We start from the raw sequence: 16,268 nt of genomic DNA, 5'->3' as shown, positions 1-16,268 counted from the left end.
ACAATAAACATATATTAGAGAGAGATAAAAACAACATGATTGGCATTCTATTAATTAAGTCACAAAAGAAACAGTTAGGCAAAGTTCAGGAAAACCTGAGAAGTAGAAGAGGACAGAATCAGATTAAGATGTAATTAAACACTTCAGACATTTCAGGACATCGAAAAACAGATTCATCAGAAGGCCATGGTTGAGTCATTTTCCTGAGGCTCTCATAACAATCTGACTTCATCTGCTTGCCTGCTGCTTAGGGTTAAAAGAGAAAGGCAGTGAAGGGTTATGAGACTCTTAGGTGGAATCACCATGCTCAACAGTTGACAGCTTTGGAGGACCACAGACACCTGCTCCAGTAAATCAAGTTAGTATTTAGCAGATCCCAAGGCAGGGGTTTCTGGCCACATCAATGACAACATGTACAGATAACATATCCAGGGCCATCTGCGAGGGCCAAGGGAGTGGATCGACATTTCTGTACCCACAATACTCACTTGTACCATTGAGACCCTGTTCAAGCGTTGCATGTAAAGGTTTATGTGCTGGGCCCACTGGTGCCTGAGTTAATGGCTAGAATAATTTAGTTGACTGGATTAACCTCCTTATCCTTCAATGCCTAATCTAGTTCTTGAGGCAAGGAATTGGCCATATTTCGGGACATAACGTGTACCATCTCCCATTTCCCTGCTTCCTCCTAAGGATTTCTCTGCTGATGGTGACACCTTAGGTTAAGGCTCATTTTTACTTAACTCAGCTGAGGTGGCTTCACAGGCCACCAAGAAGCAATAAAGGGATGAAGGAGAGGGGTTCAAAGGAGCTATGTTGATGTAGGCAGCAAGGGGTGATAGTGATGGGAAGGCAAATGGTCCATCAAATCCAGTCCTTTCCTCATGGACTCTTGCTCTGATCCTTTTACTGTTCTGGACTTTCTGATGCCTGTTTTACCCTCACTGTTGAGTTTAGACAGTGGACAGGGCAGACATTTTTATTTTTATTGCCTTTGTTATTAGTTTGTTTTTGAAAGAGCTAAACTTTGGCTCTTTGGTGACTCTAGTGTGATAAGAAGCATGTTGATCCCTCCCTGGAAAACACTTTTTGACTCACAGGAACTCCATTTACTACAACCATTACCTTTTATTTATGTTTGTCAGTCGCTGGGCAGCTAACTAGACTGTGGCATATGGATCCCCAAAGGCAAAAGAGAAAGACTCCAAATGCTGTTTGCTGCCTGAAAAGGAGTTCATATTTATGATTTCGCTTACCTCATATTGTGAGTTTAAATGTGGTAATTTTCAAGCTGGGAAAACAGTTTCCATTAACAGATCCTGGAAATGTACTCTTTAGTCTTGCAGATACCTTTGTGGGCCAACTCCTTCCCTTTTCACATGCTCGCTCTCAAAAACAAAACAAAACAAAACAACCCAAAAGTCCAAAAAAACCAAAGAAACCAAATGGACTCTAGGTTTGACAATACGCAAAGTACTTCGGCCCCAAGACTTTTTCCAGTGCAGGGGTGTACAGCCACTACCTAGGTTTTGTGACCCTTCCTTCTCTCTCCTACCTCTCCATTTTAAGGGAATATAGGTAGAAAGACTCAAAGTGGAAGTGGGTGTCGGTACAGGGACAAAGGAAACTGGGCGTAGGAGGGGAAGGTGCAGGGAACAAGTGAAAGAGAGAATAAAGATTGGTGTTACCATGTCCTTAATTCTCATTTTTGCTGTGAGCTGGGTCTCCTCAAATAGACTGTTGGATCCCTGGAACACAGATAATGGTTCCTGTGTTTTGAGGCCTCTCTCCTGACAACATTTAGTACAAGTGCTCCATGCAGCGTAAGAGATTGAGAAAGAAATACTGTATTTCCCCCCAAATGAATGAATGAATGGACAAAAATTAAATGCAATATCATCTTACATGTTTCTAACTCAGCTGTCTGGCAAACTTACCTATCTGGAACATAATGGAAAAGGACCAGAAAGTGTGCAAAGAAAATGCACAGGGTCATGGGGTGATCACTGTAGTTGTTTTATTGAGGGCTTATTATGGGCCAGGCATTGTATTAAGTGCTCTACATGCATTATTTCATTGAATCCTATTTGGTTGTTATACTGTTGCACTTTCCATTCCACAGACAAATACATAACTCGCCTACGGTTCTAACCCAGCTCTGTGTGACTCAAGTCCATGCACATAACCAGCTTTCCAGAGCTGCAGTACTGTATGCACTGACAAGCCCCCTCCAGTGCTCGCTCAGGCCCCACACTCGTCCAGTCATTTCTAAAACTTTTACTTTGCCCACAGCAGTGACACCCAAGGATCTCTATTCTCCAAGGCCACAGCAGAGCAAAGGCAGCAAATGAGGAAAACCTCCTCATAGGCCGTTTCATAAGATGCTAATTTACAACTTGACTCTTTTTTCCTTTCCTTTTTTTCCTTCCTTCCTCCCTCCCTCCCTCCCTCCCTTCCTTCCTTCCTTCCTTCCTTCCTTCCTTCCTTCCTTCTGACAAAAATGATGGCCCTAGAATGTTGATCACTTGGGTTCTGGTTCTGGTTCTGGCAAACTGTCCTATAATATGTGTTTTCCAGAAGATCCACCATGTTGTAAACCAATGCCATTGAAAACTGATAATGATAGTATCCTCAAGAAAACGATATGCTCAACGTGTTCAAAATAGAAGTTAGGGTTTCCCTGGTGGCGCAGTGGTTGAGAGTCCGCCTGCCGATGCAGGGGACACGGGTTCGTGCCCCGGAGCGGCTGGGCCCGTGAGCCATGGCTGCTGAGCCTGCGCGTCTGGAGCCTGTGCTCCGCAACGGGAGAGGCCACAACAGTGAGAAGCCCACGTACCGCAAAAAAAAAAAAAAAAAAAAAAAAAAAAAAAGAAGTTAAAGAGGTATAAATCTGATTGTAAAATAGTCCCTTCTAAAAATATTACAGGAAAATAAAAGCCAAGAACTTAATAAGAACCGAGATATGTGCAAAATCCAGGGTCCTGGATAGCAGAGGCCATGCTCCAGACTAGCAGTAGTTTCCAGACATCTAGATTTCACGGATGAGGAAAAAAATATAGTGCAGGTGGAAGAACTAACACAGATGTGTGTTAAATGTTAACTTTTCTAAATAAAAATGTTTAAAGAGAGCAACCACCATCTAGCATCACCTCCCTCTAATTGAATTGATGACACTCGAAGAGTCAAAGAAACAGGAAGGATGACGTTTCAGAATGAATTTAGACACATTGTCCTTATTTTCTTCTGTAATTTGAATAAAAAAACAACTGCAAGGATCTTAGCAAGGCATTTATAAAGGGCTCAAATATTGATGTTAGTTATGACATTTACTTGTCTCAGTAACCAGATCTCTAGCTGAACTTTTCTTATGCCAAATCCTGTGCTTGGAATCGAGAAAAACAAACAAACAAACAAAGAAACATAAAGCAAACAAACAAAACAATCAGGTATGGTCCTAATTCGGCAGAGTAAGAGTCATCTGAAAATTCCCAGATTTAGATAGATGTTCAGTATAAGGGTGATGATGGATGGTCCTGGGTCGTCAGGGAACACAGCTAGGCCTGTAGTCACGGACATGGTGATGTGCATGACATTCACTCCCCAGGAGGGCCAGTGAGCAGAAGCCACCCTCAACTTCCTGAGCCCTGATCCTCAGCCACAGGAGCTGATGGGTCCAGGGGAGCCTTTGAATCAATGAATTATCTTTGGAAATCTTGGGGAGAGAGAAGTTGGAATTCTGGAAATATATTCTTTAGGATGACTTTGTACTCATTAAGGTTCAATGTATTCAACTTTGCCACTGTGAAGAAGTATATTATCATATACTTGCAGGGATATTAAAGTTTGGAAAAAGTGAAAACAGCCAGGGGAGATATTTCAGATGATTTTAACTGGCCTCAACTTATGAAAAGCTAAAGATTGAATTCGGGCCTTCAATTCTGAAGCAATTGTCCACACTTCCACTCTTTCCTTCAAAACCTTGAATTCAAGCATCTTAGCAGCATTGTCTAAAACCACCCTTGGAGTTGATGCTCAGCCTGCACTGATATGCTTGACCTCTCCTCCTCCAAAGGGAGCTTCAGTTGTTTTTGTTTTTTTGACTGCGCCTTGTGGCACGCAGGATCTTAGTTCCCCAACCAGAGGTTGAACCTGCGCCCCCTGCAGTGGAAGCCGGAATCTTAACCACTGGACCGCCAGGGAAGTCCCAAGGAAGCTTCAGGTTTAATGAGACTAGGTTTCTAGGCATCCTGCTCTCCTTCAACCAGTGTGTTTCCTCCTGCTGCTATGCACGTGCATCTTCCTGTTCTCCTTAATTCTTTCTTAATATCTGGTTGCCCTACAGTGCTCCTCATGTTTTCCTTGAACACTTGATTTCTCCTTGATCTTTCCTTTAAAATTCCCTGGCACCTAGCAATCAGTTCATTGCTCTGCCCACCATTGTTTCATGTGTTTTATTAGCCTTAGCCTTTCACTTGATTATAAAGCCTTTGGAGTAAAGAGTCGATGTCTTTGGGTCAGCTCCCCACATATTTATGAGGGCCAATTAAGTGTCAAGTACTGTGCTAAGTAATTAGTAGGAATGAAGTTATAAACCTCATCTTTCAAGGAATGTACAGTCTAGTGTGGGAGGCGGAAAAGCTTCTCAGTAGTCCATGGAAGGCTAAATCTGATTTTACAACAAGGGGTATGGAAGTACCAGAAAAGAGAGAGAGGTTAGTTCTGATAGTGGGTGGAAGTGAGAAAAACTTCAGGGAGTCCTCTGTGCCAAGGGAAAAGGGATATCAGAAGCGTGAGATAGGAATTACAGGGCCTGGGGAGTGTGGTCATGATGAGGGGAATTTCTGGGAGATGAGGTTATAACTGCTGAGTCCCAGCTGTGAACATCCTTGAATTCTATACTAAGAAGTCAACGTTTTACCTGTGGGCTAGAGAGATATGGAAGGTGTTTAAGCAGGGAGGAGCCTCAGACGAGCAGCCCTTCTATACTAAGCACTCAGTACTAAGTCAATAGGCATCAATTAATTACCCAATGTCATGACTCATGTAAGAGAAACAGACAACATCAAAAGTTGTAACCCTGGATCCAGGGATAATGGAGATGATAGGTCACTGCAAAGTAAACAGGGCTTGCCTGGAAACTTGGGATTGGTTGTCAGTGGAGGAGGAATTAGATTTATTCTCTGAGATGCTGGAGGGCAGTATTAGATCAGGGAGACAAAGCCACAGTGACACAGATTGCTGCTTAGTAGGGTGGCAAACTTTGGAGCTGTTAGAGCTCTCTGGAAATTGTTATTTGAAAAGTATCAATTAGGTAAGACATTGTTGGTGGGACGACTCCTGGTCAGGAAAAACATGGAGGGAATTCATGAACGAGAGGCAAAGTTGGGATTCAATCAGTGGGTCCCAGAAGGCTGGTCCAATGAGCCACGCCAATTTGTGATGAAGTTTTCACTTATCAATGGGAAAATGAGGCAAGAGAGGATTGCATAATCAGTTTTCAGAGAGCCAAAGTTTTCCATTGAAATGACAATCCTTTGTGTGCAACTGATGATTTTCTTTCTTCTTTTTTTAGTGTTAACACATTTCTTCTCTTACTAAATGATGTTGAGGAGAGACGGTAATTTTTTGTTTTGTTTCTTTTCGTATCTTTCCTTGGTGAGATAAAAAACTGTCAAGTGTCCCATGCCACCCCCATTTCCTTTTTGGGCATTGATGGTTTGTGATCTCTCTAGGCTGGGAACCATTGGGCTTCCAGGAGAAGAGGCTTCAAGGGGCTCTGCATCTGCCCTCAGGAAGGGGGAGCGTAGCTACTGATGAGTGAGATTTGAAGACATTTAGGGGGAGCCATGAAGAGTGGGAATTTCCATGCACTGGATAAAGGTCAATATACAAGCAAGTATGGTCATTCTAACTCTTCCTTCCATGGGGCTGGGGGCTTCCAAGGCCCAGGGTGCTCTCTCTGTGCAGAAGGCTCAGCCACTTCCTTTCTCCCGTACACTTTTCCCTTCGTATGGCCACGGCCTGCAGAGGAGGAGGAGAACACCGCTTCTGCTGAGGGTTTTGGGGAGAAACCTTCTCTGGTTGTTTCTGTTCCTTTGTTGAGATCAAACCAGGTTCATTTTGCTGGGAGTGAGAGGCCAGAGCTTTGGCAAGAAACGAAGCTTGCTTGACCTGCCATGCCTGGGGCAGGTGGGGATGCGTGGTTGAGTCTAGGATAGGACTGTGTGTTTGGGGACCTGGGTCTGGACGGCACTCTCTTAATCGTCTCCCTTTTGGACAGTGGTCTCTAAGACCCCTTCTGTCCATAGTCCAGTCTGTGACATCGTCAGCATGGACCCTCTAAGGCAAACACCATCACTGGGCAAAAAGCGAAGGGTCCGTAGGACTCTTCCGGTCCAGTAGCTTGGGGTGGTGGGTGAAGTGGGAGAGGTTAACCAATGACCTTCCAAATGGAAGGAAATAAAGAGTTAATGGGGTTATATCAGGAGCCTCCATTAAAATGCAGACATCCTCAGGTCTCCTTAAGGGTCAAAGTTGCCTTCACAGCTGGCCATTCCAGGTAGTTTCCCCTCTTGAGTGTAACCCAAGGGACAGACAGTTCTGTGATCTTAGGAGCAGGAATGTTGGTCAGGCAGTGAGTCAGTCAGAACACAGAGGTTTTGTCTTTGGTTTCTAACTCTACAAAACAACATGAAGGAATTGGTTTAAAAGAAAAAAAAAAGGCAAAAACACATATAGCACACTCTTTTCTCTCTCCACTTGAGGATGGAGGAAAGAGTCCGAAGGCCTGATTTGAGTCCCTCAGTCATCTCTGATCAAGTTATACGACAAGTCCGGTAACTATACCTAGTCCCTGTTGGCCTAGGACTTTCCTGGTTTTAGCACTGAAAGTCCCACATCTTGGGAACCTGCTCAGTGCTGGGCAAACCAGGACAGCTGGTCACTGTAACAACTGTACCTCAGTTTTCCACTTGTAAAATGGGAATAATTCTCTTGCCCTAGCTGCCTGTATTGTGAGAATCAAATTAGGTGACAGATGTGAAAGTGCTTTGAGATTAATTCTAGACAAATGCAAGTGGCTGGACTGGACGTGCCATGAAAGCCATACCCCTGTGGGTTGGTACATGTTCTGCATAGCATACTTTGCCGGTGTGGAACCTATTCATCTTTCAAGCTGCTAATGTATGTTGTTCTCTGCAGTGCTTCCTGTAATGGCCCAGGCAGAATGGATCTAGCCTTCCTTTCTTTCCTGCTGTACTTGCCATCCAAATACAGCAGACTCATGACTTCATTATCCATCATTTACTCCTCCAGCTAGACTGAGATCTCCTTAATGGTAGGGGCCCTGCTCCCAGCATGATAGCTAACACGGTAGCTGTTTGATACATGTTTGCTGAAGGAAGGAGTGGTTTTAAATTTCTAAGATATATGTTGTACTGCATGTTTCTTTCTTTCTTTTTTTTTTTGTGGTACGCGGGCCTCTCACTGTTGTGGCCACTCCCGTAGCGGAGCACAGGCTCCGGATGCGCAGGCTTAGTGGCCATGGCCCACGGGCCCAGCTGCTCCGCGGCACGTGGGATCCTCCCGGACTGGGGCACGAACCCGCGTCCCCTGCATCGGCAGGCGGACTCTCAACCACTGCGCCACCAGGGAAGCCCCCGCATGTTTCTTGAACCTCCAGAAACTGCATACTAGTTTTACATGTGTGATATGTGCTTCTGGCCCTATAACTTTCTTTAGGGTCCTGTGGCTAAGATTACCTGATGCAGCACAGAGATCCAGATGGGGACCTGAGGTCTGGCCCCTCCAGCCAGGGGTTCTACTTGCAGAAAGCATTTCGAAGGCACGTTTGATCCCCAGGCCACCCCATAATGTGAGACGCAGGTACCACCAGTTCGTGGCAGCTCACAGTAAACCACATCTGGTCTTGTAATGTAGGACCATCTGCCAAGCAGGCACGTGGCTCTGTGTCAGACATCTCAGAGATGCTTGCCAAAAGATAATGGAGGGAATGAATGAAAGTCTTCCCACCATTAACAGAGGGAGTGGAAACACCATTCAGGATGAGAGCCAGCCACTGGCCTCCTCTTGGCCACCTCTGGTTCAATGAAAAGAAGAAAAGCTGGGCTCGTTCTAAGGACCGGCCAGCAGAAGACAGATGGCAATGTGAAAAGAATGTTGGGCAGACCAGCAGGACTATTATTTACTTGTGGACTTTAAAATACATAAAGGTCATAATGTAGGAGAATGATCTCCTCCAGTTATAGAGAATGGCTCCCAGGGAAGAAAGGCACGCTCTGATCTCCCGTGTCCCCACCCCGGGCCTGAACCTGTCTCCAGCTCCCTCTCTCCCTCTCTCCCTCTCTCCCTCTCTCCCTCTCTCCCTCTCTCCCTCTCTCCCTCTCTCCCTCTCTCCCTCTCTCCCTCTCTCCCTCTCTCCCTCTCTCCCTCTCTCCCTCTCTCCCTCTCCCTCCCCCCTCCTCTAGCTTGCTCGCTTGCTCTCATTCTCCCCCTTTCCACTGCCACCTCCAGCCCCTCATCTCTTCCTTTAGCAGCTCTATGCCTAAGTATCTTGTATAATGGGATTCCATGAGAGATTTTCTATGAGAAAATGATTCCCCTGTGGAAAAACAGTGATAACACAGATGGAAAAAGAATGCATGAATTACCATCTCTTTCACTCTTGTACTGTATGCTTGCTGTGTCTTTTACCTGAAATACCTTTCTCCCCATCTTGCTGGTAGATATTCTCCCCACTGGCTCAAGGCCCTGTTCAGGGACTGCTGCTTCGTGCTAGAGGCCTTGCTAGAACTTCCACCCTGGGGAAGGGCAAGGTATTAACCCCTACCTGCGTGGTTTTCCCACGTTGCCTTACCTATTGATTGTTTAGTCAGTGGATCTATCTGTCCATCTATCTGTCTGTCTCTATGGTGCTTCCTCTCTTCTTTGGATTAGTGTTAGTTGTTACTGGGTTGCATCTCCTTTCTTTCCTTCTCCCTTAACTGTGACAGCACTCAAAAATTTCAGTAGTTCACACAAAAATCATGATTACTAGTTTCTTTTGAAAAATGAGAAGATCTGGCAGTATTCCCATATGGCAATATTAGACCAGAACTGAGTGGAGGCCGACCCCTCTAGATAGGCATATACTCTTTCGTTCACTAAGTCCCCACCATGTCCTAGGATACTCCAGAGACCGTCACTTCTACAGCGTAGCGTGGTGGATAAGAGCACAGGCTCTGAAGCTGGACTGCCTAGGTTCAAATTCTGGTTCGGCCATCTGCTAGCTGTATGACCTTTGATAATTTACTTAACGTCTCTGTGCCGCTGATTGGTTATCTGTAAAATGAGGTTCTTAATAATACCTACGTCGTTGGGTTTTTGTGAGGGGATTACATGAATTAGGGAATGCATATGTGGATTTAGAGGGTCTTGCCATATATACAAGTGCTCAATAAATATTAACTATAATTATTATTTACCCTGAACTGTGGTTTTGTTTCCTCATGCCTCTATTGAAAATGAAGAAACCACGTACGGGTTTACCCCTGGTCCATTTCATTCATTTTCTTTTCCTGGGCCCCGGGGGCATGTAAGCTGCAGTCCCTGAATTAGATTTTGGGATCTAATCTTGGGAGTGCCAATGTCATGATTTCTGCCTCTTTGCTTTCCTTAAAAGTACTTACTTTAGTGCTTTGAGGATACTATACGGGGGATGTTGGTAGAGTTCAACTGCATGATCATGGTCATATACTTTCACACTGCTCCTAGGATAATCACTGATAACAGCGAAAGGCACTATTAAGTCCCTTTAAGAGTTGGTTGATTTAATTTGTGTTATATGGTCTATGCAACAGGACTAGTATTTCCTGGTTCTCTGAAGTAGGCAGAGCAAACACATCAACTGACTTGATAACCTGCTCATAAAGTCACAGTATACCTGGAAGTTGGCTGGGTAGAAATCAGTCCATGTGATATGCAATCAATAGGAGTTTCCTACAAGGTAAATTTTTTCTTAGGTTCTGTGGGACAGTTGGCCCTTGCTTTACTGAACTGTACCTTGAATTATAGGTGGGGAGAAATAAAAAGCAGTAAGAGGAAAGAGACTGGAGTGGGGAAAAGTAGTGTTTATGGGACTCAAGGAGACTGGCTTGACTAGTACTATGATTTTTTTTTTTTTAACATCCTTATTGGAGTATAATTGCTTTACAGTGGTGTGTTAGTTTCTGCTTTATAACAAAGTGAATCAGTTATACATATACATATGTCCCCATATCTCTTCCTTCTTGCGTCTCCCTCCCTCCAACCCTCCCTATCCCACCACTCTAGGTGGTCACAAAGCATCGAGCTGACCTCCCTGTGCTATGCGGCTGCTTCCCACTAGCTATCTATTTTACGTTTGGTAGTGTACATATGTCCATGCCACTCTCTCACTTTGTCCCATCTTACCCTCCCCCCTCCCTGTATCCTCAAGTCCATTCTCTAGTAGGTCTGTGTCTTTGTTCCCGTCTTGCCCCTAGGTTCTTCATGACTTTTTTTTTTAGATTCCATGTATATGTGTTAGCATACGGTATTTGTTTTTCTCTTTCTGACTTACTTCACTCTGTATCACAGACTCTAGGTCCATCCACCTTACTACAAATAACTCAATTTCATTTCTTTTCATGGCTGAGTAATATTCCATTGTATATATGTGCCACATCTTCTTTATCCATTCATCTGTTGATGTACACTTAGGTTGCTTCCATGTGCTGGCTATTGTAAATAGAGCTGCAATGAACATTTTGGTACATGACTCTTTTTGAATTATGGTTTTCTCAGGGTATATGCCAAGTAGTGGGATTGCTGGGTCGTATTGGTAGGGAGGCAAGAATATACAATGGAGAAAAGACAGCCTCTTCAATAAGTGGTGCTGGGAAAACTGGACAGCTACATGTAAAAGAATGAAATTAGAACACTCCCTAACACCATACACAAAAATAAACTCTAAATGGATTAAAGACCTAAATGTAAGGCCAGACACTATGAAACTCTTAGAGGAAAACATAGGCAGAACACTCTATGGCATAAATCACAGCAAGATCCTTTTTAACCCACCTTCTAGAGTAAGGGAAATAAAAACAAAAATAAACAGATGGGACCTAATAAAACTTAAAAGCTTTTGCACAGCAAAGGAAACCATAAACAAGACGAAAAGACAACCCTCAGAATGGGAGAAAATATTTGCAAACGAAGTAACTGACAAAGGATTAATCTCCAAAATTTATAAACAGCTCATGCAGCTCAATATCAAAAAAGCAAACAACCCAATCCAAAAATGGGCAGAAGACCTAAATAGGCATTTCTCCAAAGAAGATATACACATTGACAACAAACACATGAAAGAATGCTGAACATCACTAATCATTAGAAAAATGCAGATCAAAACTACAGTGAGATATCATCTCACACCGGTCAGAATGGCCATCATCAAAAATCTACAAACAATAAATGCTGGAGAGGGTGTGGAGAAAAGGGAACCCTCTTGCACTGTTGGTGGGAATGTAAATTGATACAGCCACTATGGAGGTTCCTTAAAAAACTAAAAATAGTACTATGATTTTTTTTTAATGTTCTTCCAGAGGAATAAATTTCATTCCCATGGGAATAGGGAATATGATTAAGAGGTCATTATGCTCTTTGTCTGCTAGATGTCTGTGCTGAGGAGGGATGAATAATATATGTAAGTTTCCCTGCCTGACTTTCTTTTGTTTGAAAACTGCTGGCTTACTACCTCCATCTAGTTGGGAGGAAGTGGCTCCTTTGGTTAGGGATTCACCTGGGCCTTTGTCCCTTACTCTCCATAAAGAGAGGCTGATTAGATTTGATGATCCAGCCATGATCCCAGCCCACAGGGCCACTCATAAAACATTCCTGAAACAGATGGCCCAGAATTTCTGTGCAAGTGCTCAACTCAGGACTACCCCTACCCTTTCTTTCTACTTCCAGACAAATGGATGGAAACAATGTGGCTATTAGCCGAACGTTTGTGGTACCGAGTGTAAAGGGAATAAAGCTATACGTTTGAACATTTCTGTTCCCTGGTATCCTGCAATTTCTGCCCCACTGCAATGAAAAGAAGCTAAGAGAGGTCTGGCCCAGAGAAGCCTTTCACCACTTATTTGGATGGATCCCCAAACTAATAGAATAGATGGTGAGTGCCGAGGGGAAGCAGCAAGGTGAGGGGGAAGTTGACAAGCAAAGGGGATTAACATCCAAGATGCACCATGAGCTCTTCATAAGTGATTTTATTTATTCTCAAGACAATCCTGCGGAGCCTGTTTTAGGATCCCCATTTGGAAGATGAGAAAACTAAGCCTCAGAGGGATTAAATAATGACAGTTAACACTTCTTAGTCACTTTAGTATGTGCCAGGCACTGTGGCACATTCATATGATCCCATTTAACAACCACCGAAGTTTATGTTAGTGCTACCTTCAGTTGTTATATTTGGGAAAGTCAAGGCTTGGGGAGGTGAAGTGCCTGAGTGACTTTTGTCATTAACTGGCAGCCCGTGATTCATACTCAGCCCTAACTTCAGGGCCCCACTGATCAGTCGATGGTCCACACTGCTTATTGCTACTTTCCCAAGATCACACGTGTTGTAAATATGGGGACAAGGTTTGAACAGGGTCTGATCCGCACAAAGCACATCGTTTCCCACACCCACAAGCCCTGAGTGACAGAGCTGGGACAGGTATCCAGACCTTCCCTGCCCTGGTCTGCCTTTGTGTAACAGCAGCTGCCTTCTTAGAAAAGGCAAAAGGCTGGGCAAGTGTGAAAAAAAGTTGCTGAGGGGAGAGAGGCAGGGGGAGGGCGGGAGGTTGAGAGAGAGAGAAAAGAGGTGCTGTTTTTGACAGCATCAGCCTCTTAAAAGAAAGCAACATACAATTTGTGTATCAGCGGGAGAACGCAGTGCTTGGGCAGGCAAATGACAGCTGGCGCTGGGCTGCTGTTCTCGTGGTCAAGGCCATTCATTTCCTGTGGGGTTCATCTCCCCAGATCCATCCTTGTCACCTTGCTCTCTGCACATTCCTCCTCTCTCTCCTTCATGCGTTGCTCTGCCATTTACGAGCTTCTCCACCAGGCATGGTAAAAACGGAGCCCTAACAGGAGTAAGTGCGCGTTTGTCTTTGGGATGCCACCAGGCTCCTCCAAAATAAATCTTGCACCGTGGAGCTCCAGCCTAGCCCAGTGCTTCAGGAAGGAGTGCTTTGGCTGTGGAGTGTAAATGGACCTGGTGTCTCATTTCCCCTCATGTTTTCAGGATGCCACCTTACAAGTTGACAGAGGCAGAGGAGGATGCCTCTGTTAGCACGGAGGTGGAGGTGTGGAAGAAGGGAGGGTTTGGGAATCAGGGTTTGTAGTTAAGCCCTGTCCCACAAGTCACTTTGAGAACCTGGGCAAAACATCACCCCTCTGAATCTTAGCTTCCTCACCTGTGAAGGAAAATGATAATGTCTAAATCCAAAAATGAGAGAAGGATGACTGCTTGGACATCGCTAGGGTGCTGAATGCATTCGTTTCATATGTATTCATTTCATACGTCACAGCAGGTACACAGCAGGTATGAAATGAATACACAACTCCTCCCCCCCTCCTCCGCCCGTACGCTTATGGTAAAGTCAGGCTAAAGTGGTCTGCTTTTCATTGTTGAACTCCATCAAAAGCTCTGCAGAGTTTCTGGAAGCATAAAATGCTTTAAGGGTGTTTTTGTTTCAGTCTGTCATGGGCAGGTAGGGAAGCTTAACAAGCAGTGAGTGTGCCCCTTTCTGCTGTTAGGCAGAGGGTAATGACGTCAGCCTGTGATGTGACCCTGCCCCTTGCACTGTGTGCCTCCCACATGCAAAGATTGCAGAAGGGAGGAAGGACTCCCTAGGGATTCAGGCAGTGTAGGCACCTCCCTTCGTGGAGCCTCACTTTTCTTATTTGTATATTGATTGGGTGGGACTAAGTTGCATGCAGGTGTTGGGGGGAGGATAAATGATCTTTTTCCTCCAGATAATCATCCCTTCCTGATAGTTTTCCTCCTTACGTCCACGCTTGCCTCACATGGTTGGGAAGATCCCAACCTGGGATCAGGCTGGCTGGGTTGAGAATCTCCAGTTTCCGCACCAGGTCACCCTGGGCAAGTTCCGTAACCTCTCTCTGCCTCAGTTTCCTGAGTTGTACAATTAAGATGAAAGCAATATTACCTTCCCAGGGTCGTTGTTAGGATTACATAAGCTAGTGCGCATCACATACTTCAGAGAAGTGCCTGGGATGAGTCAGTGCTTGAGAAATGTTAACAATAGGTCTTAGCATCACCACTAAAAGGCTAAATCACGCCCCCATCCCCCGCCTGGGCTTGTGCGCTGGGCTGCTGCGCCAGTCTCCTAGCAGGCTTTCTTGGTACTCTCTCTGAGCCATCCCACGTGTCCTGACCCGAGAAGCTTCTGTATTGATGCAGCCCTCCTCTGGCAAACCTCCAGTCTCTTTTCAAACACACACATACACACACGCACACACACACTTTCTGCTTGCCTCTTTGTCCCTCCCTTCTTTTTTTCTCTCTCCCTTTTTATCCCCTGATTCCCTCCCTCTCTTCCTTTATCTCCAGCTCTTCTGAGGATACAGGCGAATCCAGCCTCTCTGCATGGAGACCTTTGTCTCTGATCAGGCCCGACCTGGGTCACAGAGTTCAGGGGGTTACCATGACAACAAGCATCCCTGGCTACCCATCAGGAGGCAAGGACCAATTGAAAGGGACTGTTATTTCCCTGGGACATACTGCATTTATTCTCAGCAGTGGGCCCTGCACCAGTACCATACTATGGGAATAGGGTGGGAGGGAGGGAGAGAAAGAAATATCAGTTTTGTGTGTGTGTGTGTGTGTGTGTGTGTGTGTGTTCTCTGTGGGGGTGGATCACAAGTTGTTCTCAGAGAGACATTTTATTTCTAATGCAGCCAGTGTAGGGGGCTGAGGGTGGGGCTCATGTGTATTTCTGATGAACGCAGTTGGTTTCACAAAGAAGAAAAAAGTAAGTTATTTGGCTCAAAAGTGACTTTCTGGTAGGTCTAATGGGAGGAGGATAGGGGTGGAGAATTAACATTAATAAGTACCCTCTGTAACAAGCACTTTATGTTATTTCATCAAAACTCAGAGCAACTGCAGTGAATTGTTATTACTCCAATTTTACAGAAGAGAAAACAGAGGCTCATAAAGTTACAGTGACTCACGAAGCTAGGTCCAACTGCTGGTAAAGTAATGGCCCTTGACCTTGAATTGAGGCAGTTTGACTCCAAGGATCGTGGTTTTGACACTATTCAATGCAGTTTCCCTGTCATTCTCCCATTATATTAATCTTCCTTTTCTTTCCAAGCTACTGCTTCCTCAGAAAACATGTACATCTCTCTTCCCTGGCCTCTAACCTTGCCTCCCAACGTGGGCTGCTGTCCACCTCTAACAGAATCACCTAGGGGACTTGTGGAAATTGCACATTTCTGGACCCTACCTGGACCTGCAGAATCAGGAATCTCAGGAATCAGAGTCTAGAAAGGGGCATTTTAAACCAGCTTCCGTAGAAGATTTTAATGCATACTAAAATTGGGATATCGTTCTTTTATGGCAATAGATTCAACACCACCAAGACGTCACTTGCTTATTTGTTTCCCAGTTACATTCTGGGTCAGGGTGATTCCCTAAAAGTGGAAAACTCTTCTCAACGGCCTTGAAGATACAATCATGTCACATGGTCCCAGTATGGAGGTGGGCAGCTAGGAGACCCTCAATCCCTGGAAGTGAGACCACTCCCCATAAAACCTTGTGACATTTCTTCCTCAATCATGGCCTTAACCTCCCTCTTCTTTTTTAGCCAGATGCCAATACAGACGAGTGGTTCTTAGGAGATATTTTCCAGCCTAGGGTTGTGTGAAGGGAGAAAAATATATTCAGTAGGAATGCGATTGAAACTAAACTGTTGATGAGCAATCTTGAGCTTATGTCCGATTAAAAAATAAAATAGATATAGACAAGATACAGTGCAGTAGGAGGAAGGTAAAGGTAATTGGCAGCCTCTACCGTTCTTGCTTGTGTGCCAGGAATTCTGTACCCCTCCCAGAGATGCCTTTCTCAATCTTCTAGGTGCCCCAGAGGTGAAGGTGAGGTGGGGACACATCTGCCCATTTTCTGTCCTTGCCTGAATCACTTTGTACCTGAGTAGTCCTGAAGCAGGAGCACAGAAGTCCCA

The 16,268-nt window shown here is 44.8% G+C and overlaps 1 protein-coding gene across 4 annotated transcripts in view; it reads right to left on the bottom strand.

Moving 5' to 3' along the window:
* GRIA1 (glutamate ionotropic receptor AMPA type subunit 1) overlaps positions 1-16,268 on the bottom strand; it is a gene marked incomplete at its 5' end in the record, with an annotated part of 317,420 nt that overhangs the window by 16,355 nt on the left and 284,797 nt on the right. The gene's annotated exons all lie outside the window — the stretch shown is intronic.

The sequence above is a fragment of the Mesoplodon bidens genome, assembly GCF_964165515.1.
Source record: "Mesoplodon bidens genome assembly, chromosome: 4".
Taxonomy (NCBI): Eukaryota; Metazoa; Chordata; class Mammalia; order Artiodactyla; family Ziphiidae; genus Mesoplodon; species Mesoplodon bidens.
This window is presented reverse-complemented; position numbering and strand designations above follow the sequence as displayed.